This window comes from Castor canadensis, chromosome 2 (genome assembly GCF_047511655.1).
Source record: "Castor canadensis chromosome 2, mCasCan1.hap1v2, whole genome shotgun sequence".
NCBI classification, from domain to species: domain Eukaryota; kingdom Metazoa; phylum Chordata; class Mammalia; order Rodentia; family Castoridae; genus Castor; species Castor canadensis.
In genome coordinates, this window is record NC_133387.1 from 121,906,972 (window position 1) to 121,921,308 (window position 14,337).

The window sequence follows — 14,337 nt, forward strand, 5'->3', positions numbered from 1 at the left end:
TACCTCTTTGTGTGTGTGTGTGTGTGTGTGTGTGTGTGTGTGTGTGTGCACAAAAGGGGGGGAAGACTGGGTTATGTGGACCCATAATGAGTGGAAAGCCTCCAGCCTATGTTTTAGTTACTCTGTTTTGGCCATTGCTGCTTTCCTGCTTATAGACTTCTTAGTTCATCTCTTATTTTGCCCAGGAGGAGTTTTCTCCTGTTCCAGAGGATTTGAGTCATTCTTCTGGCTGTATGGGAGTTCCCTCAGGACTTTTGCGGACCTCCCTCTAGCCCCAAGCTTTCTCACATAAGAAATCCTCATTGTGATTCTGGTTTGCCATTCACATGATCCTCACCCACTAATTTTGAACTTGGATACAGGCATTTTAGTATGTTTTTGTGTCATCTGTCTGTAGCACAGCTTGAACAGTTAGAACTCACTGAATGAGCTTTACTTCCCCTTGTTAGTGGAGGGAAGTTGGATAAGATATCTTGGGACTCAAATGAGACCTGAAGTCATATAAATCAAAGTGTTCCAGAATATTCTGGAGACTTATTTCAAAAAAATCAACTTTTTCTTAAATTACCCTGAATCTTGTTTCTGATGGAACATATGAGAAGAGAGATCAGCTGGCATGGAACTATTTCCAATATCTCTGCTTTGGCATGGTATACCATCAATGAGTCTTGTTCTTTTCATATTAGAGAGGTGTCAAAGGCCTTATTTTGAAGATCAAGTAGGGATGGTGGTTTCAAGAGAAGTTGTCAATCTCTCTTAGCTAAAAGTCCTCATGTAGTTCAGGCTGTTATTGAATTGTGAAATTATTAGGGAGTTGATTCTGTCTCTTTATTGCTCTAACTCTGTGAAACCTGCATGTGGCCTCCCACTGTGGTCCTGGAAGTTCATTACTGTCTTAGGATAGCATGTCCCAGACAGATTCTGGACTTTGTTAAACATGTGTCCTTAGTTTGTCCAGAGTATAACTAACTGGAAATGGTTCAGGCTGCATGGCATGGGCAACTGTTGACTGATACAGGCCTATTGGCACCTCAAATTTCTGACTGCAGTCTTCTTGCCAGTGTGAAGTATTGATAAAGCACAGAATATTTCCTTCCTACCCTGTATCCAGGGAAAGCATTTATTTACAGAGAAGGGATTCAATATCTACCCATATAATTAAGGAATTTACATTTAGTGTTTCACCCAAAGGCTGTTGATAAACAGAGTTTTCTGACTGCCAGATCAAGGTGCTCATGTGCTTTGCTTTTCCTGATATCTCATCCTCTTTGTCCATGCAGCACCTAATATTCACTCATGGTGGATGCCAGCCTGGACAGATTGGGGAAATGGATCCACTAGCCCATCTATGGGGAACATCAGAGCCTCTTTCCTTCTGTAATCTTCATAGAGTGTAATGGAAGTGGGATGCAGTACCAGCCTGAAATGATGAGCAGTGTGTGCAAAGTGTATCATCTTCAATGTACCTGTGGCCTTGAGAGTCAGAGAATTGGAAGAGGAGAGAGTCCCAATGCATTGACATTACAATTATATGTATGTAGCTTGATCATTTACATACTCAAGTAGCAAATTAAGCAAATGTGCACAGAGGTGAATGCGTACTTGCTACTCCTTCACAAACCAGCAGATTCACAAATCAATTCTACCACTGTTTTTACAAACTTAATGGTTTGGAACTTATGTTTGCAAATAGTCTTCCTTGGCAGCAGTAGTTCAGAGAAGTGTACAGTTTCATTTGAGTGGTAAGAAGTAAAATATTGTTCATCCTACTAAGTTCCTAAGCCACTTATTATATTGTAGTTGTTAGCAGTGCTCTAACAACATCATGTATGTGAAGAATGAATTGTGGACCTCTTTTGGCTTTTCCAAACTACTTGATTTGATTTAAGAAGCTTAATTAGGATACAGACGTCTAAGAGCATCATATGTTATATCATTCCCATACCTTGCTGTCCTTTACCATTTCTCAGATATTTGATTGATTTAATGAACTGAGGCATATCAAAGAAAATGTACTGAGTATACTAAAGTAACAGTAACTAGACTAATTTTATGTTGACAAGTGTTAAATTTAGAATATTTTCTTATTATTTGTCAATTTGTTTTAACTTACCATAACATTTTACATTTTTGGAATCATAACTCTTTGGTCATATTTTCTAAAAGCAGGAAACAAATTGGTATTCATGGAACTTGCATTACATGTTTTAGTCATTTGTGGTGTTCAGTTCTAGCTGACAGGGATAATCTTAGCATGATTCTCACAACAGGGCCCAGTAAAGTCAGTAGAATAATACCTGGTTTCTCCAATTTTTGGTTAGTTTGTCCCATGACTCTTCAGTCTGGGGTTCAGCGTCAAACTCCTCTACTTAGTGTAGTTGTTACACCCCTATGACAAGTAGAAATCAGGATTCAGTTTCCAAATTTTCCTTTGTTAGAGTCTCTGCTAGCTTCCCACAGGAGAGCTGATGATGCCTCTATCCTGTGTTTCTGAAATGCTGTAGATTTTCCACAGCATTTTGTTAAAGGGACAGTCAGTTTGTTATGTGTCCATTTGTCTCCTTCCTCATTTCAGAGAGTCCAGATATCAACTTATCAATTAGAAGAGTAGTAGTACATTTTCAGGATGAGTAACTCTGGAGGCACTTAGGGGAGATTAAAAAACATAAGTGTTATATATTAGAAGACCACAGTCAACAGTTGTTCAGCACAGTGAAAGCATTTTAAATTACAGGGGGAGTCCATTATTCTAGCCTTCATATCTAATTCCATCAGGTAATGTTAAACACTATTAGATGGAGAGTTTCAAACAATTAGCTGCATCAATTACTGTGATGTGTGATTATTTTTGCCATGTCCATTGAACAAAAAACAACATTTCCTAGATTGCCAAGTTAACTTGCTCAAGGTCATGTGATCAGTTAAGTACTCAAACCTGTATCATTCAACATGATACACTTCATAGAGTTTTGGGTCATTCAGCCCTTCCTGAAGGAGAGTACATCCAGTTACACCCTCAATCTGGAAAAGTCACGGCACAAGTTCCTTTTATTTTTGGAACTACACAATGGTCATCATGCATGTATCCATGATGGTAGACACGAGCAGTTTCTAGAATGAATAGGTATAGGTGAAATGTGAGATGCCTCTCTTTGCTGGGTTTCTGCTTACAAATTCTAGTAAAATGATAAAGAATGTTCTGTATTTCTTTGGTGGGATTGCGGTTGAACTTTCACAGTTGCAAAGCTGGCACTCTTCCACTTGTGCAACACCTCCACTCATTCTGCTCTGGTTATTTTGGAGATGGGGTTTCATCTGTTTGTCTGGGATGGCCTTAAACCTCCTAATCTTAGCCTCCCAAGTATCTAGGATTACAAGTTGTGAGCCACTAGCACCTGACTTTGATATGTGCCTTTTATTAACTCCAAATGTTTCTGCTTCTCAAATCTTAAAATTCCTCTAACTTAAATCCTTTGAAAATAAGCAAAAAGTGTGAGAGGGAAGGAAGAAAGTGGTATAAATACAAAATATTTGTTACAACATTAAAAATAAACTCAGGACTATTATCCAAAGTTTTGACCAAGTCCACCTCTAGTTTTTCCAACTACATTAAAAATAACTGAACATAAGAAAGAAATGTGATTTTGTGGTAACTGAGATTTACATGCATTTGTAAGGAATAATGGAAAGAGCCCATATATCCTTAACTGAGGTTGCCAATAGTCACATGTCAGAAAACTGTAGAATTATCACTATCAGGATTCTGACATTGCTATAACTCACTGATCTTGCTCACACTTTCCAGTTTCACGTGTGTGTGTGTTTGTGTGTGTGTGTGTGTGTGTGTGTGTGTGAATATTTAATTTTAAGGGATTGTATGCAACAGAAGAATTGAGGAGGAGCAGTTCTATTTACCACTGGGTTTTTTTATAACCCACCCACATCATGCCTATACTTCTCTACTCTCAGTCCATGGCTCCTGGAAAACACTAATCTGTTCTATATTTTGCAATTGTTAAATACAAGGATTAATATAAAATATCACTTTTAATTTTTAAAAGTTAACTTCTTTCATTTAGCATAATTCCCTAGAGATTTTTCCATGTGCAAATATCAGCAACTCACTCATTTTCTTTGCTGAAAAGCATTCCATGTTAATGTATGACTCACAGTTTGTTTAACCATTTATACATTGCACAGAATTTGGTTTGCACTTATCTTTGGGTAGTGCATTCTCTATTTCACTTTCTTTACCTTCTGGTCTTTCTTAGGTCTACCAGTTCTAAAAAGTGATTTTAGGTTAACTGCCTTATGAAATGATTTTTCTCTTAAAAGTGTTTTATTTATAGTATTTTTGAATGTATATATCTTTGTATAATACTGTAAGTGGTGCTCTGCATATTGCAACACACACATGAAATTCTGGTCTTCTGGCATTGACATTATACTATTCTGAGTCAATAATAAAAATCTTGCTTGTGTTTAGAACACCTTAAATTCCCTATATTTTAATATATAGCGGCGCCTCATCTTATCATGAAGATATGTTCCAATAAACTCAACTGTAAGTTGAGAATATCCTAAATGGAACATGAGGCTGATGCACCTAATCTAGTGCACATCCCAGCTTCACAACACCATGAACTGTGGAGCAGTGGCCTCATTGCTGAATGGGACCTGTGGTTGCTGTCACTTTCCAGGACGGTGAGAGAGGATCACACCATGTGTTGCTGGAAAAAAATTGTAATTCAAAGTTTGAAATTCTACTGAATGTATATTATTTTTGTATCATCATACAGTCAAAAAGCATATCAAGCCATTGTACATTGGCAACAATCTGTAGTTGTTTACATTGGTAGATGGTGTTATAATTTTTTAATCATTAAAATTTTTAATAAAATTTATGAAAAATATGATAATGTGTTATATCTGCTTTTCCTATTGTTTTCTCTTACTTTCCAATGTGCTAAGATTATTTCCAGTATTTAATTTTGTTTGAGAAAGTTCTATAATTTTTAGTTTTTCTTCATCTCAGCCTCTCTTCATTTCTTCTTTATTCCAGTAAGATACACTGGGCATAGGATTCATTGTTTATAATTATAGTACATAAGCCCTACAGTATTAAGTTGGGCTCATTCCTTCTGGCTGCCCTAGTTTCAGATGATATACCAGCTAACCTTCAAGTTTTTACCCTCAACAGGTAACATGTTTTCTGCCTGCTTTAAAGATTTTTATCTTTGTTTTTTAGCAGTTTTTTTTTTCCCACTGAGACTGGATATAGCCAAGGCTTATCTAGAAGTCATATGCAGCCAAGGTTTACCTCAAACTCAGGATCCTTCTTTCTCTGTCTCCCAATGGAAGTTTAATTATGGTATGATTTGGTGTAGATTTCCCACAGTTTCTCCTATCTGGAGCTTGATTAGCTTCTTGCATCTACATCTGTTTGTTTCACAATTTTAGGATGTTTTCCAACCATTATTTCCTTTACTACTTTTAGAACTTTGTTCTGCTTCTCCTGAGACTCTATTGTTATCACTGTTGAGTCAAATTATTATCATGCAGTTTTCTGAGACTCTGTTCAATTTTGTAACCATTTGCTTAATGCTTAAATTGAGTGAAGTCTATTTATCATCCCTTTAATTTGTTATGTTCATTGTCATCTCCTCCCTTCTACTGAGAACATTCTGAGCTTATTTTATTGCTCTTGTTATATTTCTGTAATATCCATGCAATTTATTTTTATAACTTCATGTTTATTAAAATTTCCTACCATTTCATTTGCTTCAAGATGATTTGTAATACTTTGTTAAACATTTTATAATGGCTACTTATACTACTAGCTAGATCATTCCAACATCTTATTTATCTCTCTCATGGGGTCAGGTGATTGCATTCTTGGTACAAGTTGTGTTTTCTTTGGTTCCTTGAGTGACTGATGACTTTGAATCATACACCAGGAATTTTGTCTATGGTGTTCAGACACTAGGTGTTAAAACATTTATTTTTGCAGGCAATCATTGTATTTAGATTTAATAAAGAGATCTTGGCCTATCTTGTGGGCTGTTGTTCCAATGATAGTTCAGTTTCTCTAAGTTTCTTGTGCTGTTTGGTTCTGCTTGGTTTATCTGTTGTTTCTGGTGCTCTCCTAAGTCTCTGAAGATGCTTGTTGAAAGAACAGATGGGGTTTCATTGCACTGAGTGTGTCTTTCCTCATTAAGACACCTGCAGTCTTGGGCAATCAGAGAAGGAGAAAACATGACAGAAGTCCTCTTGCTATGGGGAATTTGGCTTTTTCTAGGCCAGGACAATTTTGGCAGAATAACATCTGGGCTGACTCTATGCTGCTCAGTGTCTGAACAGGGACATGTTTTAGTAGGTGCCCTCATGACGGTCATTCCAGGATCCCTTCCATGTTCCCTAGGGGAAAGTACTATTTCCTGGTTGGCTGTTATCAGCGGGTAAACCCACTGATCACCCTTGCTGGTGATGTGGGAATATTCTGTTGTTGTCACTGAAACTCTTTTCTATTAGGGAGGAAGGAGCCCAGCTGGGCCTCACCCTGTTACTATGCTGTAGGTTGGGCAATACAGGGATTTGCCAATTTCTGTGAAGTGGTGGTCATAGCATTCCTTCCTTGTGTTACCCCTCTAGTCCTGGTGTCTCTGGCCACTTTGTCTTCATCTTTCCCCTTCTCTCCTCTTGCGGGAGATCTCTTGCACTTTTCCAAGGGAAAAGAGGTATATAGAGGATATGAGCAGGGAGAAACAAATTTCTCCCATTTTGTATGGAAAGACCTTTTCTAGGTCCATCTGATATTTCTCTAGTAATCTTTTATGACTGCCTCACTGTCTAGTGAGGAGCTCATGGAATGTGTTTCTTATTTCCAGCCAGGAATAAGCCACATCTCCAATACATTCTGCTTTCTTTTAAAAGCTTGAGAGCATCTAAAGACCACACTCTTGATTACAGGGAGACCCATTCAGACTTGTCACTATTGTTCATACAACAAACATTAGATGTTTGTATGAGGCTGTACTGGTAATTTGAAAGTTTATTCCTAAAATATATTTCACTGAGATTTAATACTTAACATTACATAGCTGTTGGTTAGAGCTGTTTTTCACATTGGATGGCTTTTTTTTCAGTGGTATTAAATTTTATATTAATTAATATTAAATGCTTTAAATGCTCTTGAAAATTTTAATTATCTAATAATTTTATTGTCTTTATTAATATATTTCATGTTAAATGATTGAAGTGAATCCTAATAGTTCAGTAAATATTGCATAATTAAAAATTAGACTTTCAGAGATTAACACACATATGATTTATTAGTTAGAGGAATAGTTCATGATTTATTGTTAGTCAATGCCCTGTATAGCTATCCTTATCCCAACCAGCAAAAACCCTTGTTCCTTCCTATTATTGCTTATACTCTCTCTACAACAAAATTAGAAATAAGGGCAAAATAGATTCTGCTGGTATTGAGGGGGTGGGGGGGAGTGGGAAGGGGCGGAATGGGTGGTAAGAGAGGGGGTGGGGGCAGGGGGCAGAAATGAACCAAGCCTTGTATGCACATATGAATAATAAAATTTAAAAAAAAAAGAAGGGAATAAAGGGGTCATATTTTTCCAAGCAGAAGACTATGCAGTCACCTTTGAGAAGGTAAGACCAAGGTAGATTGAAGGTTTTTGAGAAGCAGCCTGGGTTAGAGCAAAGGAAAGGCCAGGGACTTGTGAATTCTGTATGGGTATAGAAATTAAGAATGAAGTATTAAAAATAGGTCTTCCTCTCTCACATTGTGACTTTGGGGGACACATTCCAAAATTCACCAGGTTAAGTCTCAAAAGGTAGACAGTGCAGTGTTCTCGAAGGAGCCAACTTGGACTTAAGAAGTTTCCTAGCCCAGTCCAGCTACTTTTTGCCAATGTGAACTTGGGTGAATCATTTCTTCTCCATAGATACTTCGTCAAGTTACTCGAGACTTTCTGATTTCCTTCAAAACACCTTTTATACCATTGTCAGGGACTAAGTGTTGGGGCTTTTTTTTCAACTTTGAATTTTTAGTTTGTAACATGTAACCACTTTGTCCACAGAGAAGTTAAAAAAGGGGCCTCACCCTAAATGCGATCTGAATGATTTTATATACAGGGTAGAGCTTCATAGGAGAGAAACTTAAATCAAACACACATTAAATATTCATATGCACCAAAAAATGCACAAGAATGTTCACAGGGGTCCCATTTGTGAAAAGTAGACCATGAGAAGATTGTGTAAATAATTGGGGCATAATCCATATAATGGAATACTATACAAAAATGAAAATGAATGAGCTACTGACATAAGCATCTGCTATTGATGAGCTCATAAATAATGTGGAACCAAAGAAGCCCCCACAACAGGGTGCATTGTGGGTGACTCCATTTGTATGAAGTTCAAAGGCAGATGGGCCACGCATGCTGATGGATCAGGACAGATTACATTTAGTGAGGGAACAATGGTGCCAGGAAGATCCAAGAGGGTTCTGGGGTACTGGTGTTAGTCATCTGCTGATCTGAGGGGGGATGTTTCTTGAGAATGTTCACTTTGAGAAAAATTATTGAGCTATAAGCTTGTGACTTCTGCCCTGTTCTGTATATGCAATTCCTTATTTTGTTTGTTTGTTTTCATTTGTTTGTTTTTTCAAGACAAGGTCTCACTTAGGTAGCCCAGAATGGCCTCTAACTCCTAATCCTCCTTCTTTTGCCTCCCAACTGCTGGGATCACAGGGTGGAATGCCCCTGTTATAGTTGTCTTCCTCCTTCTTCTCTTCTTACTGTGGCTCTCTGGGGTAGAGAGCATGGCACAGGTCTCTGCCCAACTCTGGTTTGGGGACATCATCTTAGCAACCTGAACCCTGCTTGGTAGAAGTCCTCACACTGAAGAAACCTGCAAACCCTTCAAATGGGCAGTGAATGCTGCAGGGGAGTAAAAGCCCCCAAGAAGGTGGCCATGGCCAGAGGTTCCTGCAGGGACTGCTTCTAACTGAGCAAATCCAGAGACAGTGGTGAAGGTAGAAGCAAGTGGGAAAGTCTGTCCCTTATATCTCCCTCTAATTCACACAGGAGCATGGTAGATTGTCTTCTGTGTCTTAAACATGAATTGTGCATAGTAGGACTGTCCATGTTGGCTTGTCTGGAACCAAGGACATGACAAGGAAAATTTCAGTGCTAAAAACAGGAAAAGTTGAAGGCAAACTTGAATGAGCTGGACCCTGAGCCAAATGGAGCAATATTTAAAGTAGAAAAAAGATCCCTCAATCATTTCAATCACCACCGCCGCCTCAATCATCACTACATCCTTCATCGGCATTGTCTTACAGCAAAGACCTTTTTGAAAACTTGAAATGGGCTGTTTTCTTTTTCTTTTCTTTTTTTTTTGGCAGTTCTGGGGTTTGGACTCAGGACCTCATGCTTTCTAGGCAAGGACTCTACCACTTGAGATACACCCCTAGCTCTTTTTGCTTCAGGTTATTTTTTGGATAGGGTCTTATACTTTTTCCCAGTCAGCCTTGATCCTCCTACCTGAGCAGCTAGAATTACAGGAGTCCAACACCACATTGAGCTTATTTGTTGAGGTGGGGTCTTGCTAAATTTTATACTTGCTGGCCTCAGACCATCATCCTCCCTACTTCTGCTTCCCAAGGAGCTGGGTACATACGTGAGCCACTGTACTCTGCCTTGTATTGTTTCCTTAGGTAACAGGCATTAGAACTTGAGATGACACCTATGGTGACAGGATACATAATTGCTTTAAGGAAAATGCCTGGGAACAAGACAAGCAAAAATAAGCAAAGAGATAAGAACAGCAGTAAACCATGATCTTAGTCCAAAGGCCCAGAAGGAAGGGCACAAGCTTCTAATCTCTTACAATGCGTCATTTGAAACCTGTGATTGATAGTAATGGATTACTGTGATGTATGCTGTGTTCATTAACGTGAAGGAGACCGGATAAATCACACATGATAAATACTTTATTTATGAATGATTAAAATATTTTACAGCCATCTAAATAAATAAATAAATAAATAAAAATTAGACTTTCAGAGGTTAGCACACATATGATTTATTATTTAGAGGAATAGTTCATGATTTATTGTTACCTTTTTTTCTCTAAATCATTTACTTAAAATTTTTTCTTTAATAATTTCTTCTTCCTGATTTCCATAAATTTTCTATATTTTTTCCTATGTTAAGTGAATGTTTGGTTAATTCTCAATTTGAATTTAATTATAAACATATTTGATTCCCAGTTTTGGTTCTAGGTAATATATTGTCATAGCTAACATTATCTTCCTACATAATCACTTTTTTGAAAAAGTACCTGAAGTTCAAGAAATATATATCATAATGATTAAGGTTTCAATTTGTTAATTTTGCGATTTTTATATAAGCATTTCTTAAGAGTTTTAAATTTTATTATATATTGCTAAATAAACTTTCATTTGATTTTCACTGGAAACTTCTTTGTATGCTAGCCTAGTACATTTTTCTTGGGCATTTATGTCTTTGTATGTATTTTGTGGGGCTGGGGTTTGAACTAAAGGTTTCCAACTTGCAAAGGTGGTGCTCTTTGACTTTTGCCACTTTTACAGTCTTTTCTTGGATGTTTGGAAAGTAAATATGCATGTGTATGTAAGATAAATTCAGATATTGATACTTATTTAATTATAACAACTTGTTGTATATTTACATAAACCCATAAACATAAATGTTTTTGCATGTGTAAATTTCTATAAAATTTCTATAAAATTAAGGAAAATGGCAGAGATTCTGATCTTTTCCTACATTTTTGTCATGGTGCATAATGTGGTGTTTCTGTGGAATTTTGAGATCCTGAAATGCATCCCTTCTTTTTTGCCCACTCCTGAATTCTGAGACTAAAGATTCTGTTGGTTATTTTTTGTTCAACACCAGTCAGTCTTCCATGAACTGGGACATTGTGAAGACAGGCTTTGGGTGATGTGAGATTAATCAGACTAGAAGCATATCTCTATTTATTTGTTTTATGTGGTTCTGGGGCTCCAACTCATGGCTCTGTAAATGTTAGGCTAGTGCTTCACCAGTGAGCAACACCCCAGTCCTGCATATCTCCATGTGTAATGCTCTAGCTCAGAATTAGCTCTCTTTGTTGCACAAGTCTTTGAAAAATTTACCTATATCATAAGTAAATTTCTTCATCTTGTAACTGTTATCTAGATGTGTAGTAAAATGTGGATTTGAAGTTATATGGATGTGAAGCCTGGAAATTTTCATCTACTCATTATATCTTTTTTATTGATTTTATAATTTTTTTAAAAATAATTTTTTTCTAATTACAAAAACCAAGAGTTTCTTTAGAAAGAACGTTAGTAGATGCAAATAAATCTGAGAAAACCCATCTGTCATCTCATCACAAATACCTATTATAAAAGCTTTAGAGTTCTTTACCAGGTAGACTTATATGAATTTGTATGAGCATAGACACAGGTAGCTTCACACAGTGATCATCCTACCATATCATTTGATGGTCATATGTGAAAAATAACTCTATTACAAAGGTTCTTCATATCCATAAGAAGTAATCCTGTAACTTGGAAAGAATCTACTAGCCGAGCCCCTCTCCCATTTTCACTCGCAGGATGAATTGGTTTAAACTTTCTTAGTAAATTCTTGTGAATTGATCATCATATCCTTAAATGATATGTTTATACTAACATGTCTGATTCATTCATTGAAGAAATTATCCATTGATTTCTTATTAGGAAGATGGAGACTGCATTCAGCAACATGCCTGGTTTCACCCACTCAAGCTATATTACAATTTTTGTTTTCATAGATCATAATGACTAGATATATATTGTTCATTTCAGAGCCAGGCAGTTCAGAATAATGAGATTTCCTTCTTTAATATTTACCTTATCTTCACATGTCACATTTGCTACCCACTGCCCTTTCACCAGCATGCCAACACATCTTCTCTATATCCAGTCCCCTGTTCATGGAGATAGCCTCCATTCCTTCCATCCTTCCACTTCTTGAGATTGATACATCATCAATTTCCCTTTGAGCATGACCTTAACTTGCATTTCATTTCACCAGTTTTCATATGGTCCATGTTCATTATCTGTCAATTAGAAATATGTTTTCATATCCAGTATAATTTCTTTTATTTTGAGATTTTAGTTATTTGAAAGATTACATCTGCATATTTGGAATTTTCTATTTATGCCTTTTTTGGTGGCACTGGGATTTGAACTTAGAACTTTACACTTGCTAGGTAGGTGTTCTACTACTTGAGCCACATTCCTAGCCCTTTCTATATCTGTTGGTTTCTCAGATTTCTGGCTTTCACAGTGGTCAGAGAATGTACATATCCATATGTTTTCATATGTTTTAAATTTGTTGAGATTTTCTTTAATGATCTACACATGAGCAGATTTGGTTTTTGCACATGGTGGTTCAGGAACTGAACAGTACAATCTTGTATCTCCTTACTGTCTGCTTGTGCTATCAGTCATTAAGAGGTGTGTACTTTTATTTTCCATTATGATTGCGGGTTTGCATATTTTTCTTTTCAAAATTTTACTACTCTTAGCAGAAATTTTTACAGTACTTTTAAAATGAGGATTATAATGCTTTAATTAAGGGAATATTTGTCACTATTTCTGTGATATTTTTCTCTCCAATAATCATTGTTTTTTACGTTTAGGGTATCATTTTATCATTGCTACAAATTTTTGCAATTAGCTTATTTAGAGTTCTGACATGTTGAAAGCTTTCCTTACATTCTGGTTTACTACAATTGAGGCACTGAAACCTGACTGTTGTCATCTTGAAAAGGAACATAGTCAGGGAAAACAAACTAGAAAATACTAAATAATGCAGCTGTCAAATTTCTCATGCATTAGTCAGTCATGGCCAGCTTTGTATCATCAACAGCTTACTTGGCAGGCCATACTTTCCATTTGGGTTGGTGGGGGTATTGGTTTGGAAGCCTGAAATTCTGCCTTCCACATAGAACAATGCTTTGACTTGCCGTTTTATTTAAGCTGATGTATGAGTCATAAAGCAAGGTAAAGGCAATATTCTTTGTCTATGTCTCTACTGGAAATACATTTTATATGCTATGTCAATTATGACACTAGGAAACACTGCTTTATTTGTTCACTCTGCACTAGACACAGTTTTCCGTGTACCTTTTCTTTATTTTTAAACAATGATTGCGGAACAGATTGTTATTATTCTCATTTCATAAGTGAGATGTGGATTAAATAAGAACAGGTGCCAACTTGGGAGTGATCCTCCTCATCTGATCCTTAGGCCACAAGACCCAGTAGGCAGAAGAAATCTTGTGTTTTGGTGTGGGTGTGGATCAAGTGGTAGAAATCTTGAGTTTCCATCTCCAGGCCAAGGGGCTCAGTGCCACAAGATGCTCCTGAAATCAAACATCCCATGGCCTCTCATTGAGTTAGGAGAGTCTAGCTCCAGTGACCCTTGTGTGGAAGCCAAGACAGACCATTGGCCATCCCCTCAAGCCTTTTGGGTCAATGCCAAAGCCATGTAATGGCTATGAGGTTCACAACTTCCCTGTGAAACTTGGAGATGCTTTATAATATGTATGCCCAGATCTTTCACTGTTGGAAAGCTTCATAGGTTTTAGAATTTAGCATGAAGAGAAAGAAGATCCTGACTTTGGAGATCCTTCTATTTCTACCATCAAACAGTCACAGATATCTTCCTTTAAACCTTAGAATTTGTGAAGTATGGTAGCATGCTCTTACTAATTACTTAGGCTGAGATAGGTAGGATGTGCTTTGAGGTCAGCTTCTACAAAAATTTCTTGAGACCCTTCTCAACCAAAAACTTGGCACAATGACATGTGAATGTCATTCCAAGCTGGTCAGGAGGCTGAGATTGACACAGTTTCAGGACAGCCTAGAAACAAAAAACTTTACCAGACTCCATCTGAATGGAACAGGCTTGGTGTGATATTGTATGCCTGTCATTACTGTGATGACATGAATCATAAAAACAGTATCACATTCCATGCTGGCCTGATTACAAAGCAAGTCCATACCTTCAGAATAACCAGAGCAAAAAGAGCTGGAGGCATGGCATAATTGGTAGAGTCTCTGCCTAGAAAACCTAAAGCTCTGAGTTAAAACACCAGTATGCCCCCCCAAAAAAATTGTGGAGTGTGATACTGAATTGAATGATGCATATTTCAGTCACTTTTGCCCTTTGTGGATTCATGATTGAGCTATTCTCATGGGGGTAAATTGTAACCTAGATACTTTTTAGTGCTTTGGGAAAAGAG